The 14399-nt window shown below is 39.7% G+C and overlaps 1 protein-coding gene across 2 annotated transcripts in view; it reads right to left on the bottom strand.

Moving 5' to 3' along the window:
• Positions 1-13125, bottom strand: part of Rab27b (RAB27B, member RAS oncogene family) — a 145558-nt gene extending 132433 nt beyond the window's left edge. For both annotated transcript variants that reach the window (XM_060377080.1, XM_060377081.1), the window contains exons 1-2: positions 13019-13125; positions 12813-12887 (exon numbers count right to left, since the gene is read on the bottom strand). The gene's annotated coding sequence lies outside the window, so the exon portion shown is untranslated. The remainder of the gene's footprint in view (positions 1-12812; positions 12888-13018) is intronic.
• Between the last annotated feature and the right edge of the window lie 1274 nt (positions 13126-14399).

Genomic DNA, 14399 nt, shown 5'->3' with positions numbered 1-14399 from the left:
CTAGCTCTAAGTGTCTCTTAGTTTAACTCAGTTTTTTAAATTATTAATTAAAGGTCAATAAATATGAACCTGTAGAATTTTGCAGTTTAGATTTAATCTAGTTTGCTTTCTGTTGCTGCAATAACCACTAAAAAGAAAAGCAGTTTGGAGAGGTAAGGGTTTATTTTAGTTTACAAAGGAAGCCAGGGCAGGAGGTCAAGGCAGGAACTTGGAGGCAGGAACTGAAGCGGAGAAAATGAAGGAGGGGTGCTTACTGGCTTGCTTCCAGGGTCCTGTTTAGCTACCTTACATAGTCCTAGACCACTTGCCAAGGGGTGGTACTGCCCACAGCAGGCTCTGCCCTATTTCATAAAGTAGCAATCAGGAACATCCTGCACAGGCCAATCTGACAGAGGCAATTGCCGAATTGAGGTTATCTCCTCCTAGGTAACTCAGTTGTGTCAAGCTGACACAGAACTAGCTCAGAAGCAAACAATACTTTGCCTAGTGCTACAGCCTCCATAGTTTATGACATGCTAACCGTTAGCCAGTTTTAAAATCTAACTTCACAGTTTTATTCTAACACACTTTTAATGACTGTCAATATTTATATTCTTAATTCTTCAATAACAAATCATAATATCTGATTCCTTTGTTATTTAACAAGTTATTTAAAATTATTTATATGTGTGTAGATTTATATTTTGCTGGTAGCCATCTTTGAAAGTTGTTTCTAAGTATCCTGGAGGATAATCTGTAAAACGTCTATAAACTTATTATTGGATGATGAGACCTGACAGACTAGAATCAGAGGGAAGGGGAGGAGGACTTCCCTCATCAGTAGACTGGGGGAGGGTCACAGGTGCGGAAGAGGGAGGGAGGGTGGGATTGGGAGGGGAGGAGGGAGGGAGCTACAGGGGGGATACAAAGTGAATAAATTGTAATTAATAAAAATAATTTTTAAAAAAGAAAGACAAATTATTATTGGAAAAAACAAAAGAATCACAAAATTTTCTTTTTTAACTTGAAAAAGCAGAAAAATTATGGAAATATTTACTGTGTGCATGCATGCGATTTCACACTTATATGTGTTTTCAATATTGTTACAAGAACTGCAGAGGAATCCTTGTTAAATACGTGCTCACTCTTCCTTTAGCTATCCGTAAGGTAAATGCTAATATAAAACAGTTAGGAATTATATGCTTTCTCAGCAAGACTTGGGAGTATCTCAAGGCCTTTTCTAATGTGCTCTCGCTCTTGAGAAAATACTGGTCAAGTCTTAGGAAAACATACTAACAAACATTGCCCTCCTCTGTTCTGATAATCTTAGCTATGATGATGCATTAGTTACGACCACTCTTTCAAGCCATTCTTTGCTTCTTTGTTCATTCCTAAAGGGTCTGCTAGGAACCAAATAGTACTTTCCATAAAGGACAGAAAATACAGTACCAAGTCCTCCCCAAGGCCTAGCAATGGGGCAGGCTTCCAGATGGGTATGGCCTGGGCAATTTGCTGGTAGGCTGGCAGAATTGTCATGATCTTGTGGACTGCTAGTCTGCTACTAACCACACTACATAAGAGCAGCCTGCTGGCCCCAGATACACACCAACGGCAACGAACAAGGAAGACTTAAGTGAGCCCACACGGAAAACTGTAATGTAGTTATTTGCCTAGCATAGTGTGGACAGACCTTTAACTTTCTGTGGCTCAATAAACAGGCACAATGTCTTCTTACATTACGTTTAATTCTTCTCCTAATAGATAGTAGTTTTGTAAACTGAAGTTAAGTATTCTAAATGTTGTCTAAGTCTCACTGACTTTTTATTTTGAATCAAATATTTTTAGTCTACTTACTTTCCATGTTAATAAGTTATCAGCACAGGGCAAGGAAGAATCTTGGCATTTGTAGCAGGACATAACTGAATCAGTCCATGTATTAACTGAGTCTAAACTTGGAATGTCATTCAGAAAATTTCTCTTTCTCTGTCTCTCTCTCCCCCCTCTCTCTTTGTGTGTCTCTCTCCATCTCTCTGTCTCTCTCTCTCCCTCACATGTGTGTGTATGTGTGTGTTATTCACATCTGTGTGGGGCTGTGCACTCTCATACACACATGCAGGCCACACAAAGACTTTAGATGTCCTAGTCTGTCACTCTCTGTCCTAGTCTCCTGAGACAGGAGAGTTGACTCACCCTGGAGCTAAGCTTGTATCCAGCAAACCCTGCCAAGCCCCCTTCCCTACATGTCATGTCCCCATTCAGCACTTGGGCTACAGACATTTGACAGCACTGTCTGGGTCCCTTACGTGTGTGGTCTTCATGCTTGGAAAGCAAATCATCTTACCCAGTAAGCGATCTCTTTATCAGCTTGACAGTAATGCTTATCTAATCGAGTAGATAATGCACGATTTAAGAATGTATTAGAACTGTCAACGCTCTTGTAAATAACAATTTTCGGAGCACCTGCTTTCCAAAAACAAGGCCAAGTAAAGAGGTGAATTCAGGTGGTTTGAGTACTTTCGTAAAGTTAGGTCATGGTTATGAGGAAGGTTTCATCTAATTGTAAAGATAATACAAATAAAACGTAAAAGAGAGTATTGGGGTTGGCTCTCTAGGCTTCAGATGTTTGAATAAGAGAGACGAAAAGTCTAACAGCTTTTTTTTATGAAAAAAAAAGTTTTTGGGTAAAAGTGAATTTTGTTGCCTCTGTAGTTATTAGGTTCTTTAAAACCCTAGAATTGCAAAGCCAAAAAGAACCACATAATTAACGAGAGTGTTTTTGATGCATCTGTAGGAATAATCAGATTAAATCTACCTTTCAATATGATTTTATTCATGCAAGAGGAAGTGGGCTGGCATACAGGCTTGGTTGGTCGTCTCTACTCTAGGCCATCAGGCATTTAAAAGAAATAATGTTCAATAACACATTCAGACAAAGGTCACTCAAAATTGTTCAAGGTAATGGGTTTAGTTCATCTATTTACTGTTGATTGAAAGTCTCAGATTTAATGATATTACCTGTTAATTTACAGGGTTAACTTATGAGTTTTTGTCTCATAGAAATAAAAGTAAGTTTTCTCTTTAGAAACAGATAACCCCAAAGGAGACCTCCTGTTAAACCATATCCTAATACTTGCATTTTCAAGCTTCTTAACTAGTTTAAGTGGTTTTATCAACTAATCACTATGTCTTCTGCTATTTTTTCTTTAACAAATGAGCTAAGTAGAATCTTTTACATTCATCCATTTTATATTTATCTGAGATTTGTGAGTTTTATTTTAGAAATTGCATATGCCAGTATGTCAGCAGTTTGATAATCAGAAGACATGGCTTCTCTTTCCAGATCTGGGATGTTATAACCTGAACTCTAAATTGGAAATGTAGGTGAGATTTTCAAAGCTCACTTCCAAACATCAGCTTAAATATTTTTAAAGCTGAAAGGTCAGATAACATTAGCATAGGCAGAATGTTATTGAAAGAAAGAAAATTTTATGTTCCAAAACCAGCTAAAAAGCACAAGAACACGTGGTCTTTTCATGCAGTGTTGTGCTCTGTTCTAATTTATGAAATGCCACTTTCGCTATACCTCTGCCACCAGAAATTGCGGTTTAATTGAGCCATTTGTATATCAGATGGATGACACCTGGCACCCACACAGAAAGACACAAGATTCATGCCTTTTCTAGCATTCCTTCTTGCAAAGACATAAGATGGCGTCAATTTCTTATCCAACAGTATATTCACCACTCAGTTGAGAAATTTCCTCAACCTTTCTTGGAGGAGAAAGTGGCACAGATCTGCAAAGAATGTCAATAGCAAATCCAACATAAGTAAACATTTCAAAAATGGACACTGATGTGGTCTTGGGGGTCATAAAAAGTTCTGTATTTTAAGCTAATTTTGGTCAGTTTACATAGGAAGTGAAAGGCATGACAATAATGGAAGTAACAGCACAGTCTCAAACTTAAAATACTTATTCTGCCACACACACTGGAATTCTGCCAATAATGGATTTGACTGGTACTTTATATGACTGGAAGATTTTCTGAATTAGGAAAATCAGTATAGGAAGATTAAGTTCTAGCATTCTATAGCAAAGTAGCATGTAATTTACACATAGAGACACACACAGATACACGCACACACACAAACACACACACTTTAACAATTATAGGGATGGAAACCAGGTTCTCACAGATTCTAGGCAAGGGCTTTTCCACTGATCGACACCAAAGCATTATGCATTTCATAAAACATGTGGAGAGAGTTTCAAATGTTCCCAACAAAAAAGAAACACTAACTGATAAAGGAGACGGAAATGCTAATCACCTTATTTCTCTTTGCACACTATATACATGAATCTGACTATCACATTGTACCCTACAAATCTGAACAGTAACATGTCCTTTAAAATTACAATAAGGTGGTGAAAAGAGCTTAGTTGTTACAAGCATGTGCATTTTTGCTGAGGACCCGAGTTCAGTACCCAGCACCCCACAACTGGCTCACAAACACCTGTGACTCCATCTCCAGGAAACCCAACACCTGCTTTTCATCTTCCTCCTCCACCTCAAAATCCAGTTATGGCTTTTAGGTAACCAAGAAAATGAGGATTTGCCCACAAGATGTCATAGTTACCACAGAAGCCCTGGTAGATGTTGGGCATTTTAGCATCCCTAACAATATGTGAGAAATTTCTGACCTGTCAACAGAAGGAACCTTGTTTTATCTCTTCACATCCCTGCAGTACACAGGGTGAAGGGGTGGGGGAAACTATCCTTAGAAACAACCACGATGAGACACATGGATTCTTGTGGGGCTTTATTGTGATCAACGGAGACTGGGTAGCCATTTTGTGCCTGCTCTTAAGGACTGCTCAGTTTGGACTTATGCTGTCTGCTGGAACTCTGGATGATTCACGCTGAAGATAAAGAGGCATTTTTTTGTGGTCATCATTAAATGGTCTTAATTGCATGCATTGATCTTCCCCATGTGTTGAGACTTGTTTTGCCTTCTACCTTTTCAACTGTTCATGCAGGAGAATACTTGCCCATGCCCAGAGGAACCTTTAACTAAATGTGGGCCTCATGGTTCATACACATTTAAGAGCTAACTGACATTCCTCAAAAATTTCAATGTCCTTAATTCTCACTCCAAAGTCTGAAAGATTTTTGGTCAAACTTTTCAGTAATATTGTGGATCTGTCCTTTTATTCTTGCTTTTTAAATATATATTTTAGATTCTATCCTAAATGCTTTCCTTGTTCAGGATGGCTATATTTTACTGGTGAATGGTACCCTATATGGTTATTTTATGAACTTTTAAATGCTAATTATGTTTTCTGCCATAAAGTTCACCTGCTACAATTATTCTTGCTCCAATGTTCACTTAGAAGTGCCTGATAGATATTTAAGTATTGAAACAATCCCTTGCTTAATAACGCTAATTTGTTCCTAAAATTCTCTTGCCTAATTAAATGCCTTACAACACAAAATACAAATGATCATTATTTTAAGACCAAGAACGATGTATTTTATGCCAACCCAAATTTTTTAAAACAATTCTTGGAAAAAAAAAGTGTTTCAACTTAACTATAAAAACAAAGCTTTACAAACAACAAAGAGAAGCCAAGAAATCAAGAGAGTGCACACAAAAGAGAACATGATAGGAACTTACTGTACTTGCTAATGAGGAACACTCTTAGTACCAGGAGGTGGGTGATGGACAGCTATGTGTTCGTCAGGCATGCTCTTAGTTCACAGCTATATTTCAGTTTGGGGGGGGATTCTTTTTTTTTCACTCAAAATTCCCTTAGGAATGTAGTCGTAACCCCAGGTATCATCTTTTAGGCAAAAAAGAAATTAAACACACAAGGGTGCCTAAGCCTATGGAAAGTGATACAAATAGTAAGTGAGTCATTAAAGATCCATGCCCCTCTTTCCATCTTTCCATTTCCTTACTAACATGCTGTGTAGAATCTGAGCTGTCAGTCCTAGAAATTTGTGTTTGTAAGAGCTTCTCCAAGCAGAAAAATTCATTTCTCACAAGCTTGGCAGTTGTATTTGCATAAAGGTAAGTACAAAATGTCCATTCTGCTTGTTTGTTCCTTGTGTTATTCCCGCGAGGAGCACAGAGTGTTCTGTAAATTCGTGTCACCTCTCTCCCCACAGGAAAGGCATGAACTAGCAGTCATTACACAGGTAATAGATAAGTTCAACCCCACTCGCAGCTTTTATTATGCCACGGCATCTTACGGGTATTTTTTTTAAAAGTCATATAAAACAGGACTATCTTTTAAAGATGTCTTAATATTTTAAAGATAGGTGTGTGTGTGTGTGTGTGTGTGTGTGTGTGTGTGTGTGTGTAAATACAGTGCTCAGAAGTGTCAGATGCCTGGAACTGGAGTTACAGTCCGTTGTGAGCCTACAGACATGGGTGCTGGGAATTGAACTCTCACCTCTGCCGGACCAGCGTATACTCTTAGCCACTGCCATCTCTCCAGCCAGGGATTCTCTACCAAGCACAAGCTGAGTAATTCATACATAGTATTATTGCTATGGTGAGTTTTATGCTTCCTATTATGAAATTTCTACCAGCTTGTCTTTGCTACTTGCCTTCAATGCATGGCTTAATCCGCTTTTAAAAATGTCCTTTCTATTATTCATTTACTGATTAATTTCCTTGTTTTTATGTGTGTTTGTGTGTGTTGCATGAGCAACCATGTTAAGAGCACCGTGTGCATGCAGGAACTGGAGCTGCATGCAGTTTGTGAGCTGCCTCAAGTGTGTGCTGCTGAATCTAAATCTGATGTTTGGGTAGAACAATTAAGTATTCTTAATTACTGCCCCATATTTCCAGGCGCTTCTTTTATTTTTTTCCCTTCTCTATTCTTTTTCCATCTTCATGTCAAAATATTTAAACGAGTAAATTCAGGATTTCTTATGATCTTGACTTTATTACTTATGACATTTAATGGTTACAAATAAACTAATGGTCTGGTTATGATGAACAAAAGCATAATTATTATGACATGATGGTTTTAAAGTTGCATTATTTTTTTGTATTTCAAATAAATGGAACTGAATGTGAACTAAAACATTAGGAAAGAAAAGAATTACTTACGCTATTAGATGGATGTCACTGAAGGTTGGCTTTGAAAAGGGATACGGAATTAAGAATTTTATCCATCAGATGCACTTTCTTAACAGCATATTTTTATTATTCAGTATTTTAGCAGACCTTTAAGATTTTATCTGTTGTGTGTGTTTATATGTGTGTATCTGTGAGGATGTGAGTGCAGGTGCCTGCAAAGGCAAGAAGGCGGTGGTCAGACCTTCTGTAGTTGGTGTTAAGGCAACTGTGACCCACTGAAGTCGGCTAGAACAGAATGTAGGTCCTCTGCAAAAACAGGAATTGTTTTAACCTGCTGAGCCACCTCTTACTCAACTTGTAAAAATATTCAGCAGTAAGTTCTGTTTTCTGAATTTTATTATCTATGAAAATAGGGGGCTTCCAGAACCCAATCTTCTTTCCCCATATCTAATGTCTGTATTTGAAATAAGCATAAATTCCATGGCTATAAAAATAGTATTTGAATAACATAAAGATTTAAAGAAATGGCAATTGCTGATTATCATGAAATTCTAATAGGTAATGTTTAAAAGGAAGAGGAGCATGGAAGGAGGAGGAGGAGAGGACAAGAAGAAGGAGGAGGAAGAAGAGGAGGATGAGGTAGAGGAAGAGGAGAAGGAGAAGATCAAAGAGATGAAATTACACTCTTGGAACACAGAAATCTCAGCATTCCTAATCTCCAGGTAGGTCTTAAATGAAGCTGAGAAGAGTCTTGGGAATTTACATTTAAATTTCTGTCTGGCTTTCCCATTAGTCACACAGCGGCTCAGAACACCTTGCATTACCACACCCTACACCCCCACAGGATACAGGCCTTTCATAGCTCTGCATAAGGCTTTAATCAGAATTTATTAATTTACCTATGGCTGCCACTTTGAATAGTTCCATAATTAAATCTAGACCCATCTGAGTCATGTGTTCATGAGGACACAGACACACACACACACACACACACACACACACCCCATTCCTCTTTTTATGCTAGCCTTTTTCAACTCGAAAACATTAATTTTATATAATGACTTTTTTGATAAAATAGCTTTGTCTGTATCTAGTATATTACATCATAGTTTGTTTTCCAATGAGAAGACATTTCTAAAACATCTGCTGCTGTACGTAATTGTATCATTCAGAGGTGATGGAAGGAATCGTTTAAATCATGACACCACAATTTTCCACTTAAAAACTAACTCTAAAAGAACACGAATCGGGGTGATTAGAGAGGGATGGAATCCAGGATGAGTTGGGAGGAGAAGTAATATGAGCACAATATATAGTATGAAATTTTTTTTAATTAACTCAAGCTGTTGGTTCGGTATATAAATGTGGCTACTTGTGTGCATGTGAATAAGTTACAGTGAGGAGATGACAAAACGTTAAGTGTTTAGCTGTGAACAGCTCCAGTGTCAACGAACTACTTTCTTCATGCATGAACTTGCCTCATCCACTTGAAGCAGAACTCAGAACTCTGTGCTATACACGTGATGTGCCAGGCTCATCTGTATAGAATTTCTCAAGCTGTGATTGATGGGCAGAGTCGAGTGCGAGCATGCACAGTTTAGCCATGCTCAACTGTCTATGTTGAGCAATGGGTCTATCTTGCTGGGTAGTTTCATCTCCGTGCAGTTTCCTGGGAAAATAGTGTCATAATTAACACTGGTCAAACATAGCGTTTACGGTTTTAAAGAAGGCCAGAAAAATGCATGTCAATGCAGCCTTTTAAAAATTTTTTGAGATTATAATGTAACTATGTAATTTCTTCCCTCCCTATACCCTCTCTAAAGCCTCCCACAAACCCCATCTCTTCTCCTACAAATTCATGGCCTCCTTTTTCATTAATTGTACACACACACCCACACACCCTCCCACACCCACCCACCCACGTTTGTATATTTCAAAATATATAAATACAGCCTATTCAGTCTGTATGTTACACATATATGTTTTGGGGAATGATCATTTGGTACCCAATTGGTGAGTCTTGGCATTCCTTAGCCTCCTGTACTTCTTCGTGTGCGGTTGAGACTTCATTGGCTCTCCCCATCTACTGTCCCTGTTCAGTATCACCCGCTGATGTTCCTCGGAGACACAAATTCACAGCAACTCCCAGACCCTCTGCCTTTAACAGTCTTTCCACCCTTCTTCCTCTGTTTTCTGAGCCTTGGGTGCAGATGTTCTGTTGCTGAGGTGTCAGTCTCTGCTGGGCTCCACAGCTCTGCATTTTGGTTTTGCGAAAGATTCACAAGCAGTATTGTCTCTTTCCACTGCTGGTGGGAATGTGTATTAGCTGTTTTTCTTCGTTGTTGTTGTGGCAAAATACTCCATCAGTGTAACTTAAGAAGAGGAGGCTTAAGTCTTAGTTCACAGTTTGAGGATGGCTTCCATCTCGGTGGGAAAGTCACAGCAGCAGTGGTATAAGTTAGCTCGTCCCATTCCATCCACAGCCAGGGTCAGAGAAAGGTGAATGTTGAAGCCCAAGTTCTCTTTGTCCTTTCTATTTAGTCTAAGAACTTAATGTCATCAGCCATGTCCACATGGCTGTGTGAAGCAGGAAGAAGAAATTAAAACAACATTCTGAATTAGGCTTGATTATCAACAAATGCACAGCATACATTTTATACTCTTACTGGTTTTATACTCGGAGGCTGGATTTCATACATTTCCAAAGCTTTCTCTGTGTGTTCTCTGCCTCCATTTTCTTCTTCTTCCTGTTCTTCATCTCCTGTTTGCATCTTGTTTATGAAGCAGTGTTTTCTTGTGCAGCTCTCATTGGTCCAAACTCTCTATGTAGCCCAGGCTAGACTTGAGCCTGTAATCCTTCAGCTTTGGCTCCCCAAGAAATGGCCAGTTCTGGAAGTGACAATGCCTCGGCTCTCAAAGCAAGGTAAATAAGAACTTTCTCTTTGTGTTAAACTACAACAAAATGAATCTCATTGTCCTTCCTAGTTCATGCCACCATGCCAGCATGAACATGATGTCACTACCATGCCCTCAACGACTTCCCTTCCAGTGTTTTATTTAATAAGTGAAAAGTGTAAGTGGCTGTCAAAAGGGAAATCTCAAGCTACATGAAATCTGACCCTATTGTGGTTTATGTAGGGCAACCACTCTTCAAAAATTCATGTGTGCACTGTGATTTTCTTTCTGCATCAAGCCAGAAGGGCAGTTTCTCACTTCCTAAAATCGCTTTCTTTATCCATTCAATAAACGCTGCCTCCTCCCCTCACCAGCCTCCTATCAGAAGTTGACCCTGTTTGACTCCACTTTTCTGTGGCTAATCCTGAGTGCCACTGTTTCTAAGCAAAGTATGGGTGATAAGTACTTAAAATGAAAGTCAGTTGTAATAGCAGAATAATTTAAAGAGGCTCCCCTTCAGTATGAGGGATTTATTTAGTAATGTAAAACTCCACATAATAAAATGTGTTAGTAATCTATACATATCAGAATGCATATTGGGGAAATGTTTTGTTGCTGTTGTTTTTAGAAAAAAAATGCCAATGCTAAAATCAGTGAAACCAAGTTTATGATTTGCTGAACATCTTTTAAATAAAAAGTGAGTTATAAATGTCCACCTAACCATTAATTTTGGAAGCAAGATGATACCGATCAACCTGACCCTCAGACATCAGGCTTCTCGTCGTCTAAGGGGATTGTTCTCTGATCAGTCACTAAACGATTGCTGCTTTCACACAGTAACAAATTAGTTTGAGTCTGTGTATATTATTCTTCAGCTTAGGCTTTCCTTGTCTACCAGAATTTCTAAGCTTCCTGTGAGCTTTGCACCTGTCATGTGCAGCCAGTTAGGTTTGCCTGGTGGATCTCAGTTAAGGACTGCAGTTCAGGAAGGAGTTATTTCTTGGGATGGGTAACCAATGATGAATAATATCTATGTCCTTGGGGTAACTTCCCACACATTGACTCGACATGCAATCAATCTATTTTAAAACTATGTGTGGTAAGATACAGATAATGATAATACAATATAAAACTTAAGAATAAGCTTGCAGACTGCTATTATATGTTGGGCAGGAGTTTTCAAAAGTAAGCTTAAATTTGAAGAATTGAATCATCTTTCTAGAACTAAAAGACAGAAAACTTTTCAAAAATGGGAAACTTCACACAAACTTTACAGACCTGTATGCCATAGTTATGTCAACTGAAAAGTAAAACTGAACTCTACCCTGGCTTCTAAAATTAGTGAAAACTGATTACTATGTCTACTTTGATTTTGCTTTCTGCAGACCAGAATTAGCAGTGAAAACCTTCTCTGCTTAAGAAATATTACATAGGACTATTGACCTTTGCTTTTTGTATATTTGTTGCATCCTTAAAGACTCTGCAAATTAAGTTATGACCACTTCCAACTTCACTTAAGATAATGTATGTTATATTTATAAGGTAAATGTTACAGCTCAATGTTTAAAACATAAAAAGTATGAAGCAGCTCAATAAGCAAGGGCATCCCTACAGTCTCTACCTTTGTCAATTACAGAACTTTAGGAGAACCATAAGCACATTTTCAAAGGTTTTATTACTGAACACGTTCTCATTTAGGACATTTAAATGTATCGGATCTTCAGCATCTAAATACAAAACTCTGATCCACTAAAAGGATCGTACAAGTTCCATAGTAACTGTTTCGGTGAACTCACGACACTGATGTCTTGCATTACATATTGGTGTCCCCGCCCCCCGGGTTTATCTTGCAACCAGGAGCTGAATATTAACAGACTTAATAGTATAAACCTTGGGGCTGGAGAGATGGCTCAGTGGTTAAGAGCACTGGCTGCTCTTCCTAAACGACCCAGGATCAAAGCCCAGAAGCCACATGGGAGTTCACAACTGTCTGTAACTCCAGTTCCAGGGAATCTGAGAGCCTTGCACAGATATACAGGAAGGCAAACACAAATGTAAATAAAGTAATTTAAAAAATAGTATAAACCTCTCTGAATGGATTTACTGACTACAATTGGCAACACACACACACACACACACATCTAAATGGATTACTGGGGAACTCAACATGCCTAATAATCTAATCAGTACCGAGGCCTCTTCCGTGGGCTTGTAAATTATTTAAAGAAAAAAAAGTACCACCTCTCTGCATACAACCATGTTCCTTTGGATTTTCTAATAGCCAGCAATTCCCGCGGCACACATCTCGTTGCACAGAAGAGACTCTCAGGGTGGTAGTTTTTGCGTATGCGTCTCCTAACTGTGGCGTCAAGCATCGTAAAGTGTGATAGAGGAAGTGGATTTCTCCTCCAACGCTTTGCTCCGGGCAGGTGACTGTCTCTCGGCTCTCTGAAAGTCCGCCTCTATGCTAAGAGCAAGGAGTTTTAGACACAACGGAAACAGGAAGAGACCCTGCACTGCACAGGAGCAGTGGTTAGAAAAGAGTGCTGTGAGCCTTGAAAACAGAAAACAGAAACCAAGCCTGCAGTCCGCAGCCCTGAGCAAAAACCAGTCCTATCCAAACTGTGCACAAACCCAGCCTTCTGACTAGCAAGCCTGGAGCCTATGGGAAGGAACGCAGCCACTCTCAAGTGGAGTTTCAGGCCCATCACTTGCGGTTTCTGTCACCCTCTGTTGCTCTTCATGAATGAGACATGCATATGGCACAGCGCATTGGCTCCTTCCGTGGGGGAAAGGGTCAGGAGACATGGCACAGCCAGTGCGTTAGGGATCTGAGACGGGCTACTTACACCTCCAAACGCTTCCAGATCACAGCCTCCTGGAATAGCTAGCCCATTTCTTTATGGCACTGTTGCTTTCACCCGCTGTGGGAATTAACAGAAAATAACAGAGTAACCCGTTAGAGCCGGCCAGCTCTGCAGAGTAGCAGACTACGTGCACAGTCAAGGCACGCGGACACCGTACAAAAGCTGAGTGGTAAATAGCTCATCTATACCTTGTCGTCCGCAAAAGGGAGGCAGTCGGCGCCTCAGTGCCCGCTGCTCTCTTGTGTAACAGCTAAACCGGCTCAGTCCTTCCGACAGGGTGAGAAGCGCTCCGCAGACAGTGTCTGGGCGGTCCTAGTGCCTGCTCAGGTTAGCAAGCTGGGCGACTCCACAGGGCCGCCCTGCTGTGTCTTCCAGGGGCTGCCACCGGGAGGTTTTAAAGACTCCACCTGGCTAAGCAGCAGCACCAGTGGACACTGTGCTTGGTAAATAATGGTGTGCTAATGTCATACAGGCTATGTTGCTGAGAATGAAGCACTGGAGATGAATAAAGTGTGCTGACAATGTTAAAGGCCATCAAGACAGAAAACCAGTTTTCACAGACACCATGTTTATTGAAACGCATTTATTCCGTGTTTGGTTTTTTTTTTTTTTAAGTCTACATTTAAATTGTAAAGGGAACAGCACAGAACTTTCTTTAACCGTTTACAAATACGGTGCAGTTCTAATCATCCCTGCCTAGCTTAGACTGTTAAAAACACAAAAGAAAACACACAGAGACCTTTCCACCCAGAGAGTTTCCATTTTCCCTGGCTCTATTATCATTTGACTATACTAAGCCATTTGCAAAAGAATCTATTCTGTTTACTTTGGAAAGTAACCCTTAGAAGATTGCTCAGCTTACGGTAGCCTCTCAGTAAATGTCTGAGAAAAGAATGAAGCAGTCAATAAACTAAAAATTTTCTGTGCGTACTGTAGCTAGTGAAGTTAATTTCTGAGCTGGTGAAATTCAATTTACTAACCAGGTACTTCCATTCAAGTACCACTAGGAGGACACATTTGCCTCTAGGGAGCTCATAATTGATTTTTATTTCATTTTTTAGGCGATGTGTTTTTATTTATGTGAATGCAGATGAGGATGTGTGTGTTTGTGTGCATGTATATCACATGTGTGTAGGTGCCTACAGGCCAGTGGAGGGTGTGAAGATGCTGACTGCTGAAATACAAACAGTTGAAAGCAGTCTTATGTGGAAGCTGGGAACAGAAATCTGCTGCAAGAGCAGCAAGTCCTCATAACTGCTGATCACTCTTTAGCCACATCATAATTTAAATTAGAAGATTAGACCAGGCATGGTGGCACACACCTCTAATCCCAGCAGTTGGGAGGTGGAAGCAGGTGGTTCTCTGTGGGTTCAAGGTCAGCCTGGTCTACAAAGTGAGTTCCAGGACAGCCAGGCAGGACTGTTAAAGAGAGAAACCCTATCTCTCTCTCTCTCTCTCTCTCTCTCTCTCTCTCTCTCTCTCTCTCACACACACACACACACAAATTATCTATGCACATTACTACTAAATTGTGTGCATGTAAGATATTTGCCTTGAGATGATGGGTAA

Source organism: Meriones unguiculatus, chromosome 2 (assembly GCF_030254825.1).
Source record: "Meriones unguiculatus strain TT.TT164.6M chromosome 2, Bangor_MerUng_6.1, whole genome shotgun sequence".
Lineage (NCBI taxonomy): Eukaryota > Metazoa > Chordata > Mammalia > Rodentia > Muridae > Meriones > Meriones unguiculatus.
This window is presented reverse-complemented; position numbering and strand designations above follow the sequence as displayed.